Here is a 12526-nt window from a genome sequence, read left to right as displayed (position 1 = left end):
TTATTCTGCCTCAGTTATTCTGCTATTGATTCCTTCTAGTGTAGTTTTCATTTCAGTTATTGTATTGTTCATCTCTGTTTGTTTGTTCTTTAATTCTTCTAGGTCTTTGTTAAACGTTTCTTTTATCTTCTCGATCTTTGCCTCCATTCTTTTTCCGAGGTCCTGTATCATCCTCACTATCATTATTCTGAATTCTTTTTCTGAAAGGTTGCCTATCTCCACTTCATTTAGTTGTTTTTCTGGGATTTTATCTTGTTCCTTCATCTGGTACACAGCCCTCTGCCTTTTCATCTTGTCTGTCTTTCTGTGAATGTGGTTTTTGTTCCACAGGCTGCAGGATTTTAGTTCTTCTTACTTCTGCTGTCTGCCCTCTGGTGGATGAGGTTATCTAAGAGTCTTGTGTAAGTTTCCTGATGGGAGGGACGGGTGGTGGGTAGAGCTGACTGTTGCTCTGGTGGGCAGAGCTCAGTAAAACTTTAATCCATTTGACTGCTGATGGGTGGGGCTGGGTTCCCTCCCTGTTGGTTGTTTGGCCTGAGGCAACCCAACACTGGAGCCTACCTGGGCTCTTTGGTGGGGCTAATGGCTGACTCTGTGAGGGCTCACGCCTAGGAGTACTTCCCAGAACTTCCGCTGCCAGTGTCCTTGTCCCCAAGGTGAGCCACAGCCGCCCCCTGCCTCTGCAGGAGACCCTCCAACACTAGCAGGTAGGTCTGGTTTAGTATCCCCTGAGGTCACTGCTCCTTCCCCTGGGTCCCGATGCGCACACTACTTTGTATGTGCCCTCCAAGAGTGGAGTCTCTGTTTCCCCGAGTCCTGTCGAAGTCCTGCAATCAAATCCCACTAGGCTTCAAAGTCTGATTTTCTAGTAATTCCTCCTCCCGTTGCCGGACCCCCAGGTTGGGAAGCCTGACGTGGGGCTCAGAACCTTCACTCCAGTGGGTGGACTCTGTGGTATAAGTGTTCTCCAGTCTGTGAGTCACCCACCCAGCAGTTATGGGATTTGATTTTGCTGTGATTGCACCCCTCCTACCCTCTCATTGTGGCTTCTCCTTTGTCTTTGCATGTGGGGTATCTGTTTTGGTGAGTTCCAGTGCCTTCCTGTCGATGATTGTCCAGCAGCTAGTTGTGATCTTGGTGTTCTTACAGGAGGGAGTGAGAGCACGTCCTTCTACTCCACCATCTTCTCTGCTTCATCAACAATGTGTCACTTTTTAAATACAAGTAGTTCTTTTCAGCTTTTCTCTACGTGAAAGGAAAGATCCTGGGAAGGTCAGGACAGAATGATATTTTAAGGCAAAGCAAGACAAATTTAAAACATAAACTTTTTCTCTGCCCTTTGGCCTCCTCCCTCCCCACTAGTGTGCATGTGCGTCTGCATTATGTGTTCACCTGACCTCCCCGATGGCAGAAATACCTGCTCAGCCACAGAAATCAATTTTTCTCCTTCTGGCGACAGCCATGTAACTCCTTAGAAGATAACATTCCTTTCCTTATCCTGTAAGGGGTCACGATGACCCACCACTCACCTTGTACATGCAGATGTCTTTGGTGGGCTTTATGGACAAGGCCACTATATCATGTCCCTTAAATAGAATGGTTGGTGCAGAACAGACCGATCAGATGACCTGGGGAGATACTGGGCTGCACTTAAAGAAGTTCTTAGCTGAAATACTTATTTATGACCTTATTAATGTCACTAGCTATATTATTTGTATTCTGCCCACTTTACAAGATTTTTGTTTCTTGCATTACCAAATGTGTGACTGAGCCTCTTCTAAAAATAATGATGAGTAGGTGATCTAAAACAATTGTCAAATACATAGTTCTATAAGATCAGTGACTGTAATAGTGTAACTCTAGATATGGGAAGAAGCTACAAGAGGGAACCATTTCCTGGACCATAACAGACTAGTAGGACAGGCAGCCCAGAGGCTTTGGGCTACTGTTAACAGGGCCCGGTCCAGTAGCAGCACACTGAGTGGCCTATCAAGGAAATCCTCGCCTGACCTGGGAATGAGCATTCCTAGCACTGTGGAATAAATTGGTCATGAAATGCCTCCTAAACCTTGGTGAAAATTAAGACCAAAAGGGAGGGGATTGTAACATAAAGAAGGTTGCCCACCATCCAGTTCTATAAGAATTAAGTCATCAACCACCACAGTCGCTGACTTACAGGACACCCTGAAAGGAATTCAGGGTAAAGACCAGGATGAAGCACTTTGTGCTCTGGGGAAACTGGCAGAACTGGCCCTCAGAGAGTTCAGTATTTTCAGAAGAAAATTTTTGTGAACCTGGACTCTTGCCTCTTCCCACATGTAGAAAAGCACAAAAACCATTAAAGTGTCCGTTCCTCCTGAATAGCGTAACCTGCAAGTACCCCTTCATCAAATTCACATGCATACTGGCCTCCCCCCTCACCTCTTCAGAACAGTCCTCAGAGCTTTCTGAAAAACTGTGTCCCGGGTTATAATCCTCAGGTTGGCACAAATGAAATTTTCCATTTCTGTCTTAGATTGACCATTGATTAATTTTTCATTGACAGTATAATCATTACCTTTATGGGGGTACATGTGTTTCAAAACCTACCACATTGTACATTTTAAACGTGTGCATTAGTCGTATGTCGATTACACCTCAATAAAGCTGTTAAAATATCCCAGAGTTTTAGGTAATAATGCATCATTGCATGTTCAGCAGCTTAATGAGAAGCGACGTTTTGATCTCTCTTGTTTTTGTGACTTAAATAGGAACCGTGTTCACCCCAGCTCCATTTTATTCTGATCTCAGCGGGGCTGCTTTCAGGGATGCGTTCTGCAGTTTGCCTCTCACCGGTTTGGTGAGCCTCCTCTCAACAAAAACACACATTTTTCTTGCAGTGAACATTAAAATGAGTCTTGACTATCAGAGAATCCAACCAGGCTGGCGGGCCAAGCAGGGAGGATGGACACGCCAGTGATCTTCCACAAGCAGGATAACCTAAAATATGCAGATTTGAAGAAAATGCACTTAAAGCACATCCTGCCGTAAGAGCCCTTTATTAAAATAAAATACCACATGCCCAAAGGCAGAGTAAGATGGACAGTGTTGCAACTTTCCTGGGCCATCAGGTTAAGCAGGACTTTCTCAGTGAAAGAGTAGCTGATCAAACCGACAGCTGCTCAGTTGCTGAGCTTGGTGAAGCCTTTGTCCTGCGTCCCAGACGCTGAAAAAGGATTCTCATAAATCCTCTTGAAAGGTTCCCATGGTTTGCTTTCAACAAGATTGAAAGAAAAGCTAATCACGTTGTCAGCTGGTAGGTTGCCAAACCTTGTGTGTAATATTTGGGTATTGTAATTGGGAAGAAATTGAAAGAATAAGTTTTTTTTTTCTTTCTTAAGGTTTTTTTTTTGATGAAAGTTCATAATAATGCACTTGACAAGGAAATGTAGTTATTTCTGAGATATACATTTTAAAGTAATAACTAGAATTATGACTTATAACATTATACCAGAACATATAAGATTTTTAGAAATTTCGTGTAATGTCTGAAACATTTACATTAACATATTTCCATACAAATAACCCAAAGAAAGTTTAGTATTAGTTGTTTTTTTTTTGTTTTTGTTTTTTTATACTGCAGGTTCTTATTAGTCATCTGTTTTATACACATCAGTGTATACGTGTCAATCCCGATCGCCCAATTCAGCGCACCACCATCCCCACCCCACCGCGGTTTTCCCCCCTGGTGTCCATACGTTTGGTCTCTACATCTGTGTCTCAACTTCTGCCCTGCAAACCGGTTCATCTGTACCATTTTTCTAGGTTCCACATACATGCGTTAATATACGATATTTGTTTTTCTCTTTCTGACTTACTTCACTCTGTATGACAGTCTCTAGATCGATCCACGTCTCTACAAATGACCCAATTTCATTCCTTTTTATGGCTGGAAGCCTGGGAGGCTGGAATCAGGCCACTTCTTATCTGTTCTTGCAGGAGACAGGGCTGCACTACAGGAAGTTCCTGGCTCACCCCTGGTTCCTGACCATCAAGTGGCCAGAGAAATTGGTAACATTTTTGTTTTGCTTGTTGAAATGTTTAATGACAAAAATTTTGTTCAGTTTCCTGATGTGGGTGAAGGGTGGAGCCTGATGTGATTTATTCTCCAAGAAATGTACATCCTAGTTCCCACATGGGGGTGAGCACCCTGTCCAAAAATGAGAGGCCCCATGTCTGTGACCCGTACCTCCTGGGAGATCAGCCCTAAGCTAGTTTAAACCTGATCAAGTTCCGTCTACACAGTAGATTTAGACCTCTCCATGTCCTGTCTACTGATTATGTTTAGAGCTGACCATGTGCTATCTGTAATAAGAACATTTAGACCTGACCGTGTTCTGTGTACGCTAGGACTATGGGGACCTGGGTAGAGACCTGGCCTGGCCTCAGTACTGGGAGCTTCACGGCGGATGTGGAGACTTGGGTAGAGCTCCGGCCTGGTCTCAGTAATGGAAAGCTCCATGCCTGCATCTGAGTGTCAGTGCTTAGGTGTCTGGGGTCTGGAGCTGAGGTGGGCTTGTCTAGGTAACAGCCTCTGTTCTCAGTGTGGTTACCTGGTCCTCCCAGGGGTCAGTGCTGTGGTCGGGGCCTTAGTCTTTATCCCTGCAAGGTTCACCTTCCCTGGGGCTCGTGGAGAATCCTCAGGTGAGCTACCTGGAAATTATTCCAATTTACCAGCACATGCATGGTGAACAGGGAGGCAGGTTTACCTGGTAAATTGATTGCAGGTTACACGGATCAGGCAAAAGGCTGATGGGCAACAGGTGAGGCAGCAGCTGTGTTCTCCTTCCAGTCAACCGTCCCTACTCAGCAGAGACCAGAGCTGCCCCTTGTCTTTCAGCCTTGCTGTCCTGTGAGCTTTCTCCACACATCAGTGAGACAAGAAAGGACTGAGCCTGTCAGAATCAAGGTAGTGTGTTCAACTCTAGCATGAAAGCTTTAAAAGCAGTTAAAATCACACAGAACCAAAGTGAAAAGAGGAGGACTTGTCTGGGACAAGTATGGGGAGAGGAGACCAACCCTACATTTCTTTCTGCCACCCCAGGAGTTCCCAGGAACCCAGCTTGTTTCCACACTAGGGGGCCAACCAGCAGAGCCATGGTGTCCTGACCAAGGGGACGTATGACCCCAGGTGCAGGGTCTGGGGAGGTGGGGTCACCCTGGAGACTGTGGACGTGTGACCCCAGATGCAGGGTCTGGGGAGGTGGGGTCACCTGGTGAGTATGGACCTGTGACCCCAGGTGTTGGGGGTCTGGGGAGTTGGAGTCACCCTGGTGAGTGAGAACGTGTGACCCCAGATGAAGGGTCTGGGGAGGTGGGGTCACCGTGGTGAGTGTGGATGTGTGACCCCAGGTGTATGGTGTGGGGATTGTGCCGGTCGCACCCCATCTGCATGGGTCGGGATCATGTGTACGGGGAGACCCCATATCTGCTCTTTTCCTGCAGTGTTTCTTGTCCCCTCTGAGATTTCCAACCTCTGTATTGAGGGTGTTGCCCTGATTAACCTGTGGTTCCTTTTCTTCTCTTAATCTTGTCACGTTCATATGAGGTCAGGCATATTTGAGTGGGTAGCTGCTGTGTTCTGGTGAGTGACAATGCTTGGTGGTATCATATTAATATCATAGCACATCATATATCTAATCCATGGGGGTCACCACTGTCTGGGTTCCCCTGACAGAGCTCAGGTGAGCACAGACTAGCCCCCCTAAGAATGGTCTCTCACATGCCATGGGAGGGTACCATGATGGCCCCTGAGGTGAGGGACTGTGCTTGGGTCTCCCGCATTTGTGATGAAGGGGAGTGGAAATGGAATCTCAATTAACAAGACATTATTTTAAGAATTTATTTTAAGTGAAATAAAACACACGTCACATACCCTTTACCGTCATCACCATTTTAAGTACACATTTCTGAGGCATCAGATCTATTCACCTTCTCATGGAGCCATCACCACCATCCCTAGAACTTGTCATCTTGTAAAACCAAAATTCCACAACCATGAAAGTCTCACTCCCCATCCCCTCCCACTGCCTCTGGCACCGATACCCACTTTGGTCCCTGAGTTGTCGACTCCAGGGCACCCACTGGAGTGGAATCCTGCAGTGTTTGCTGACAGGTCACTTTGGAAGAGCTGACTTTCAGTCTGAAGCTCTGCCTGTTTGCATCTGAAGAATCTGCATTTAAGGAGAGGATGTATGAGGAAGCGGGTGTACGAGGGACAAGGGTGTCCGGGGTGCAGATGAGCCAGCACCTGACCAGCTGCCTTTTGGGTCCTCTGGTTCCATCCCTTGGCCTGGGCCTCATCTGCATCATCACTGGCCCCGCTGGCACCCCTGGGGTGGTGTTGTCTGAGTGAGATTTCCCTGGTACCCCTGCTCTCCTCCCCTCCTCCCCTCCTCCCCTCCTCCTGCTGGCTGGGGAGGGAACTGCTTGCTGTGTGGTCTCTACTCCTGAGGCACAAAGGACCCTGCAGCATGGACCTGCAGAGTGTGGGGTGTGGTCCCAAGAGCATGGACCCCATGTAGGACACAGCACTGGGGCATCACAAGTGGTAGGGCTGCCTCATCACTGACAGGGAATGTTGCCAAGATCCCCCTCGGGAGGGCGTGGTGGGTGGGCTGGGACCCCAGAGACCCCATTCCTATCCTGGAGCTTGGAGAGTGCATCCCGCATGGGCCCCAGATTCACCCCATGTCTCAGCCATATCCCTCTGTCTTGTCTCTGAACTCAGGAAAACGAACTCTACTGACCATTGTCCACAGCACAGGCCTGGTCCTGTCGGTATTAAGATTCTTTAATTTAGCCCTCCTGGGATAGCAGCTCTTTTTAGGCCTAAAGAAGGAAAAGCTCAGTAGTGTAAGACATTTTGAGATGAAACTAATATTCAATGACGTATCTCTATAGTATTCGGTTGTTGACTTCTATTAGTCATAATTCTCCTGGTTTTAGATCTGATGTGGGGATTACAGAGGAGCCAACATTTAAATCTTCATAATCTGTGTATTCGTAGCTTCAGTATCAATACTGACCCATAGTTTTTATGGTTCGGGAGGAGTTATTGATTTCATGTATCACGTAAAGGATTCACAATGATGATAGGGCAATTAAGATTATAATAATGGCTAGTAAATTGTTCACATTTTCTCTACCTGTGCATCTATTTTATGTATATGAGTCAGTTTAGTTGTCAATAGTAATGAAGTAATATAGAGGACTAGAGAACTTGTTATAAAAATGATTATGAATGTATGATTATGAAAAAGTAAAAGTTCTTCCATAATCGGTGATGTTGCATCTTGAGAGCCTAGATGAAATGGATATGCCTTAGTGATATACAGGATTTTAGCCTGTGATTTAACTTTGACAAAGTTACATCACTTTTTACTTTTATCTCGTTTATTGAGAAAGACATAATGGTTATGGTGTTGGCTTGAAACTGGTTGAAAAGGACTTGAGTCCTTCCTTCCTTATTTTATATTTCCATAGGTAGGATCTTCAAACATAGGATATGGTGGAGGGCATCCGTGTAACCATTCTGGGTTAGGAGTAGCAGTTTCCACTGCTGAGACTTCTTGTTTGGAAGCAAATGCTTTTCAAAATATGAAGATTATTAGCATTACTGCTCTTACTGAGATGAATGAGCCTAAAGACAAAATATTTCATGTTGTGTGTGCCTCAGGATACTCGGAGTAACGTAGTGACATCCCTGAGAGGCCAAGAAAGTGCTGCAGGAAGTCATATTTCCTACTACAAATATACTTGAGAAGTGAATTTCTGCTCATGTTGAGTTAAGTGTATAACCTGAGAATAGTGGAAATCAGTGTAGGAAGCCTCCTATAACAGTGAAGACTGCTCCCATGGACATTACGTCATGGAAGTGTGCTACTACATAGTATGTATTGTGGAGGAAACCACCTACTGTAAAAAAGAAAAATAAAGCCTAAAGCTCGTAACATAGTGGAAGGTCATATAATATTACCTCCATGAAGAGTTGCTAATCGTCTAAATACTTTTATTCCTGTAGGGATAGAAATAATTATGGAAGCTGATGCCAAGTCTGCTCATGAGTCGACAGCTGTTCTTCTGGTAAACAAATGATGGGTCCACGAGATAAATCCTAAAAAGCCAGTGGACATAACTCATACTATTCCCAAGTAGCTGAAAGGCACTTTTTGTCCTAAATAGTATGTAATGATATGTGAGATTATAACAAACCCTGGTAGGCTATGAATGCAGTCTTCAGGGTGACTGAAGAATCAAAATAGGTGTTGGTATAGGACTGGGTCTCCTCCTGCAGGGTCAGAGAAAGTAGTGTTTAGATTTCTATCCCTTAACAGTATGGCAATTCTGGTTGCTCGGACTGAGAGTGGTAATTATAGTAATATGGCTATAGTTGGGACAGATTAAACAAATAATAGTGTTTTGGTATTGGGATATAACTGCTGGTTTTATATTAAAGGCTATAGTAATAAAAATAATAACACCAAGAATTGAAGAGACACCTGCTAAATGTAAGGAGAAAATGGTTCGGTCGACAGAGCCTCCTGCATGGGCCAGATTGCAGGCTAGAGCTGAGTATGTGGTTCCACCGGTACCAGAACCAGCTTCTACTACTGGTGATACGAGCAGGAGTAAGAATGATGGGGGAAGTAGTCAAAAGTTTATGATTTATTCAGGGAAATGCTCTATCAGGTGCCCCAGTTATTTGTGGGACAAGTCAGTTTTCAAACCCTGCAATCATAATGGGTACAACTGTAAAGAAGATTATTACAAGTGCGGGGACTGTTATGACTACGTTACGGATCTGAGCATCTCCAAGTAGTGCTCCAGGTTAGCGTAGCTCAGCCTGGATTAATAGACTTGAGGTGCTGCCTGCGACTCCTGCTCAAGCACCAAGTAGTAAATATAAAATGCCGACATCTTTGTGATTTGTTGAAGATAATCAGCAGTGTATGAACAGAGGTAAAATGACTGAGCTAGCATTAGACTGTTACATCTAAAGACAGAGATTGACCCTCTTTTTAGCAAACCCTGTGGTGAATCAACAAATTGAATTGTAACTTCAGAGAGAAGCAACTTCAATTCTGCCGGTGATTTTCCTGCTTTTTTTTTTTCTTCTTTCTTGAAGGTGGGAGAAGTAGATTGAAGCCAGTTGACTAGAGGATTTACCTGTTAAATAAAAATAAGTTGGGTAGGGATGTCCCTGTAAATCTCCATGAAACAAATGTTACTCTCTGTTCTACAAGAAAGGGGAAGGTCCCAAGGCACAGCTTTCACCCTTCGAGGGCCAGGCCTGGCTGAGAGAAGGGGGTCCCTGCGCGGGGGGCGGGGGGCAGGTTACCCTGCCCCAGAGCGTTCGTCCAGCACCCAGTCTGGGTCCTCCCACCAGTGCCCAGGCCTCGCTGAAGAGGCAGATCTCAGATGGTGGCTCCCTCAGGGCCGGGTCCCCAGACCCTGCCCAGCCGTCATCGCTGAGGGAGCCAGGCACCCAGCACCCAGCTGGCCCTCAGGCTCCTCAGGCTGCCCAAATGGTGGGGGCCAGGTCCCCCAGACTGTGTCCCATGCAGCCTGCCGCTGCCATTAGGTCGCAGAGGCAGGGGTGGGGGAGAGGTTGGTTCACCGCTGCCTCAGGGCCTGGGCCCGGCCAGTGGACGTCGTGGCGAGGGCTCTGGAGCCCTGCAGGACACACCCCGAGCCTGTTCCCTGGGCCCCCAGCTCACCCGCCAGCCCGAAGCCGGGGAGCTGGAGGGCCCCAGGGAGAAAGAAGGCCGGGATCTGCCTCTTACCTCACTCTCCACCTGACGACCACCACTCCCCCGACCATTGGCTCAATGCCCCCCCAAGGGTCGCTCATCGACAGTTGCTCACTTGGGGGCGGGGCCCACTGTAGCGACGACCAATGGCAGAATGGGGCCCTCTGTGGTGCTGACCAATGGCTGAGCAGGACCTCTAATGCAGCTCTAACCCTATGCATTAATGGTCTCCTGGTAACCGTTGCCTGTTAAGGGGGTGCGGCGTAAGGGCGCACAGCAATGGCCCAGTGCTAACAGCTGCGCCCTGCAGCGCTCTATCATACCTGCACCAGCTGAAAATGTGCGTGGGCTTTGATTCAAGAGGGAGGAACTCCCTTCTCCAAAGAATTGCATGGAGATGTGGGGTCTGTAGATGGGCAGGGCTGGCAGAACCCTGGATCCCACTCATCTGATGGTTCGTGTTGAGGGCGGAGGTCTGAGGGCTTCTCCTGGAAAAGAGGAAAGGAGTCCAAGAGAGCTGCGGACGGAGCTGGGGTGCCGCGAGGAGCATCCGGGAGGTCAGAGGTCAGAGTCAGCCCCTAAGAGAGCCCACACCCGTCCCCTCTCCATCCCAGCCCTGCCTCCACCCCCCATTCTGGGACCCAGAACACAAGGTGTGGAGAGCATCATGGTCACTGTCTGGTGGATCCTCACCAGTGGGTGCTCAGCTGGTGCTCAGGGGACCCAGTGACACTCAGGGGACAGCCGACCCCACCCTGTGCTGTGGGAGATGAGTGTCAGTGGGGAGCGCTGTGGGGAAGGAAGGCCAGGCCTCTGACTCTGCTGTCCACCTGACTCCCCCCTAGGATGTCCTCCATCCTAGGCACCTGGCTGCACCGTTACACTGAACATTTCTACCCGCCCCCAGAATTTCCCTGCCTGAAGATGGCTTACACAGAGCTCAGCATGCCTGGCTCAGACCTGGAGCAGCAAGCCCACCTTCTCCTGGCACAGCTGGAGCACCTGGAGCCCCCTGAGGCAGAGGGTGATGGTGAGGGGGACTCAGGGTGGGTGATGGGGTGAGTGGGGAGGGGAAGGGACGGAGCCACACAGAGAGAAGAGCCTCCAGAGGCTGGAACTGGGCCAGGAGCAATGTGGAGACTCAGATCACTGTTCCTCTGGACTGCAGTCTGGGAAGACTTCCTGGGGGTGGCATGTTGGAGTGAGACTTCGTAGCTTGGCAGTGAGAAGTTTCCTGTCTTTGGGAGACCTGTGGGAAAGCAGTCCTATTGATGATATTTTCTCTTCTTGGAGCTACAGCACCAGCTCCAGAACAAGCTCTTGAAATACCTCAAGATCTAGAGCCAGCAACACCTCTACTGCCCACTGCAGCTCCAGAGCCAGAGCAAGCTCAAGCCACAGCTCCTATTCAAGTTCAAGGGCTAGATCATGCAAATATGCTAACTCCAATTCTAGAGACAGAGAATGCTTGTGCCATAGCTTTCATTTAAGCTCCAAGTGATGAAAAGCACCTACAGAGGCTCCAAATGGAGACCCAGAGAAGGTACAAGAAACAGTTCTCCTTCCATAGTCAAAGGCTGAATCATCACGGAAACCTGTCGTAGCACTTCCTCTACAACGTCAGCCAGTGTCCTCAACAGCCTCAGTTCCAGAACTTAAGCCAACCTCAGCCAGGGAGCTACCCCTGGCTTTGGAGCGCCATCGTGCTTTGGAACCAGCTGTGGCCCCGGAGTGTTATCCAGCTCCAGTTCTAGATCTAGAGACCACAGCAGACCCAGTTCTTCTAGCAACTCAGGTGCTGCTCCCAGATTAGCAACAAGCACCAGCATTAGCAGTGCCTTCAGGGCCAGATGAGGAGTTGCCCCACTGCCAGCAGCAAAACTGGAGCCTTTCTTCTCCTCCCCCGTAATTCCATTTTTAATGTATGTTTTTAAATTACATATACTAACTTGTTTATTCTATGATACAAATTTCACTTAAAATAAAATTTAATTCTTTCATTATTTTAAATTGTATATGTGAGTGGCCTTAAGAACATTCACAATGTTACATAACCCCCTCTAACGTCTATTTCAGAACATTTGCATCCTTTTTGTCACTGAATAATATTCCATTCCATGAACACACCACACTTGGCTCTCCTTTCATCTGTTGATGGACATCAGGATTTTTTTCACCTTTGGGCTCTTGTGAATAGTGGTGCTCTGAATACTTCTGTACAGGCATTTGAATGTCTGTGTTCACTTCTTTTTGATATTGATCTAGGAGTGGAATTTGTGCTTTGACTGAAAACTACATGTTTGTCTTTTTGAGGACCTGCTGAAGTGTTGTATACAGTTGTTGGACCATTTGATAATCTCCTAGAATTTAGGTGTACAATTTCCACTTCTTCATCTATGTTGCAGTTTTCTCTCTCCCTCTCTTCCCTCTCTCTCCCCTTGGTCCCTCACTCTAGGGAAGAAGCCTCTGAAGAGACTCTTGTGGCCTGCCACTGAATGAAGCAGATCCTGACTCAGGTGAGTCCACAGCCTCAAACCCCTGGGAGACACTGGCAGAGGCCTCCAGCTCAATTATGTTCAATTCCTGGCCCACAGATAGTGTGAGATAATAAATGTTGTCATTATCTTTCTTCTTTTCCATTTGTCACCACCCCAATGTCCACCCCTTTCCTGACCCCAGGCCCTATGGTCCCTTCGTCTGATGTTAGTGTGAGTGTCAGTGTATACTTGTGTAGA

General features: G+C 47.3%; 1 pseudogene; it reads left to right on the top strand.

Moving 5' to 3' along the window:
* Positions 1-11476, top strand: part of LOC111163998 (ral guanine nucleotide dissociation stimulator-like) — a 58308-nt pseudogene extending 46832 nt beyond the window's left edge.
* Positions 11477-12526: the final 1050 nt, after the last annotated feature.

Source organism: Delphinapterus leucas, chromosome 16 (assembly GCF_059928025.1).
Source record: "Delphinapterus leucas isolate spDelLeu-1000000601 "Yukka" chromosome 16, BTC_Dleu_Yukka2, whole genome shotgun sequence".
Classification (NCBI taxonomy): domain Eukaryota; kingdom Metazoa; phylum Chordata; class Mammalia; order Artiodactyla; family Monodontidae; genus Delphinapterus; species Delphinapterus leucas.
This window is presented reverse-complemented; position numbering and strand designations above follow the sequence as displayed.